The sequence below is a fragment of the Eurypyga helias genome, unplaced genomic scaffold, assembly GCF_000690775.1.
Source record: "Eurypyga helias isolate BGI_N326 unplaced genomic scaffold, ASM69077v1 scaffold6046, whole genome shotgun sequence".
Taxonomy (NCBI): domain Eukaryota; kingdom Metazoa; phylum Chordata; class Aves; order Eurypygiformes; family Eurypygidae; genus Eurypyga; species Eurypyga helias.
The window spans coordinates 524-4,184 of NW_010254537.1; positions in this window are offsets into that span (position 1 = coordinate 524).

Consider the following 3,661-nt stretch of genomic DNA (forward strand, 5'->3'; position numbering starts at 1 on the left):
TATCTTGTAACACACATGCCCTCACTCCAATCATCCCCCCCCCTTCCTTCTTCCCCCAGCAGTATATGCTGAGCACAACATATGGAATTGGTATGGAAATATCCCTTTGGTCAGTTGGGGTCAGCTATCCCAGCTGTGTCCCCTCCCAACTTCTTGTGTACACCCAGCCAACGATGGTGGGGTGGTGTAACAGACAGAAAAGGCCTTGACTCTGTGTAAGCACTGCTCAGCAGCAACTAGAACGTCCCTGCGTTACCAAGTCTGGTTTCAGCACAAATCCAGGACGTGGCCCCGTGCTAGTTCCCGTGAAGAAAATGAACTCTCCCCCGGCCAAAACCAGCACAGCTATGCTTACGGTGAAACACAGAGCTCCGCGCTCATTCTCCCTCCTGTAGCGCAGCACCGCCTCAGCACAGACACGTGAACAGAAACGTGGATGGGTAACAATAAAATAGTGTTTAAAGTCCGGATCGCAAACATTTTCCAGAGTAAGGAAATACAACAAGCTTGAACTCGCTTGCCCTTGTGAACTTGGCACCGCTCAGGGATCTCTTGCCGAGTTGTATTTAAGTTCTCGGATACCCCTCTGGCCTTTTGTATGGATATGACGTGTTATTAGGATACTTTGTCTGACTTGGGGAGCAGAAAGGCTGTGGGAAATCTGCCTTTTCTCCGCTGCGTTCACGTTCGCTTACCCTGCACATCCTAGAAGCCGTGGGGTTTTTGCTGCGTCTGCAATACGCGGCCCTTTAGGCTTTTGACAGATGACAATTTCTCTGTTCCGTGTTGCCAGATTAGGTGGATAATACATGGATGTCCTTGTTAACCATGCAAACAAAGTATCGCCTTGTTCTTAAATGGCATTTTCATCCGTAGATGCTAGAGTATATAACCCAGAAATCGGAATCATTGTTTCTGTTCCATATTTTCCCTTGTTACTGTTTTACTCCGGAGGGTCTGATTTTTCCCTGGCAGAATCTGAGCCTATTTAAGGGAGTACCTACTGTAACTCACTGGTCCTTCAGAAACTGTTCTGTACAATAGGTGTGTGTCTACTCAAAGAGCCTACTGAGGGTTGCACTCTCGCTGCGGGATCCTAGCGGAGTCAGTGCGGTGAGCCAAAATACTGCCTGGCAAAGGTGCAGGGTTCACTGTGTTTATCCTGAAGTAAAAACAAGTCATGCCTTGTCTCATTGCTAACCTGCACGGATGTCTCAATTCTGAACACATCCCCTTTTTCCAGGGAAGCCTAGGCAAAGCAAATAGGAGCTCGGGGAGCTCTCGCTACCGAGAGAGGCTGAGCGTGTGCCTGGCCAACAGGGAGTGGGTTTTCCAAACGCGGCGGCGGTCGGAGTGTGCCAGGCCACGTTTGTGAGAAGGAGCCGTCCTTGCGTAGGGCTGTGTGCATGGGTTAGAGTCAGCTCACACCTCCCAGGTGCCGCGTTTGCTAAGAATGAGGGCAGGAGCTTCAGAGCTGTCCGTGGCTGGAGGGGGTCAGGCGTACGGATCTCGGGAGAGTGCTGCAGCTGGTGGGTTATGAAGAACCACAGGGATCTAATTCTCCACCTGCAACAATGCAAGCTTGCCGAGGGGCTGGAAAGGGAATAGTTTTCGGGTCTGGGAATCATGGCCCTTTCCTGGGAGGAGAAAGGTCTGGGTCGCAGTCTGTGATTTGAGAGCTGTGAGCAGTCCTCAGAGCAGGCGATGGACCCCAGGCTCTGTCAGCGAAGGGCCTTTGCAGTCAGACTACACTGTCACACCCCCTCCCTGGGACCTGGACCTCAAATTCTCTCTTGCACAATGGCGCAACTTCCCCAGAAAGGATGATGAGGGCTGCTTTTGTTTCCGTGTAGCTTAGGCTCTGGGGGTGAGGCAGAGACACTAAGGCTCCTGGGCATACCACTAAACCTCCCGAAGCACGCTGCTTGGGGAGCACAGCCCTCGGCCGCTGCGAAGCAGGTGCCGCCAGCCCGCTGCTGGCCACGGGCTTAAATGAAAGTGCGAGTTCTGCTCAAAAAAAAGGCTGTGAATCCTTCCGCAGCGCGGGGTCAGTAACTTAGATAACACGAGGGATGGGACTTGCAGTGTGTGTTTGTCTTCAGCATTGCCAGTGGACTAGGTCAGACGGATCCCTCTTCCAGCATGTCGGTTAGCCTGGAACTCGCTCCAAGGCAGCCTTTGCTTCCTACTGCGTGGGGGGTCCGTGTACCTAACTCGGGGTTATACGGTCCCTTCTGAGATGCAATGCCTAGAAATCAGGTGAGTAAAATGAAGTGTTGCAGTGTTCATTCCCCGCGTGAACAGAAGACTGATAAACCTTCCTTCAAAGTAGCAAAACGTAATGTATAAAAAATGAAGCTTGACAAACCCAGATGTTTTCTATTAGTGAAGTAATCCCTGAAACGATTCAGAGATGGTCCATCTCCAGAAAGTTTTTCTAAAGGATATTTTCTAGTGAAAAAAAAAGTAATTAATGCAAATCCTATGGATGCATGTCAAGAGATGTTCGTAGCGGTCCAGTTTGCTTTATGATTTATGAGCTTAATATGCAATATTCTGCAAGATTTTACCTAAAACTCCCCCTTATCCGGCTGCTGAAAGCTCCCTTGGCAGGGCATCACCCAGTTAAACAACAGCCTGAGAGGAGGAGTGCCCCTGTTCAAAGTTCCGTGCGTTGCAGGCTGGGTCAGGCGTCTCCCCGCGGGCTTCAGCTCAGCATTCCCTTTTTTTACAGCTACGTTCCTATGCGTGTTATTTGGGAATGGTATCGGGTAGGACTGATGAGTCACTGTTCCGTTCATCCAGGATTTTACCTTTTAAAGATTGTCATTTGCATAATACTTCCCCTGTAAGTAACCCATCCTTCCAAGAGGACAGCCTGCTCGGAGATCGTCTTCTCAGCCCCTGATGTTAAACGGCCTGAACTGTGATTCGTAGAGGCATCCATGTCCGCCGAAGGTGGTTATCAATCATCCATGCCTGGTGGAGGAGAACAGGCATTTTTAGGGCTACTTGTAAATATTAGGCTACAGGTACCCACCGGACAGAGTTTATAACCTGGTCAACAATCCAGCCTTAGGGAATGGGCTCCAAAAGGAGTATAAAATAAAGGGATACTCAAGTTTTGGCAATACATTTCCTCAGCTACCTAAACCTCGATCTTCTGCCTCGGTCAAATCAGGCCTGAGCCGTTCAGTTGCCTGCCTCCTAGCTAGACTCGATCTGACCCTGGAAAGGAGCAATCCCTTTGCGATGGCTCTCACAGACCCGATCTTTAACGCGTGCTCAGGCAGAGGCTCACGCCAGCCGGACCAAGCAGCGCGCAATCCAAAGATTGAAGAGTGCTTCGTTCAAAAAGCTTGGCCAGGGAAAGTGGTGATGTCTTTTTGATATAACAGGTCCATGGCTAGAGCACATACCGGTGTGAGAGCGGATCCTATGTTCTCCTCTCCGTGTGGAAAACAGGGGAGCAGGCTCAAGGCCTTACCTTCACCTTTCCAGAAACCTCAGAGCGAAGGGCGATCCGAATGCCACAGCTGGGTGGAGGAGGCACTCTTGCCCTCTCGTGTGCAAGCTGCTCCACGATGCAAGGGAGAAATCAGGATTTATGAAGGATTTGGGGGATGAGGGGAAGGGAAGAAACGGACGAGCGAGTGAGCGC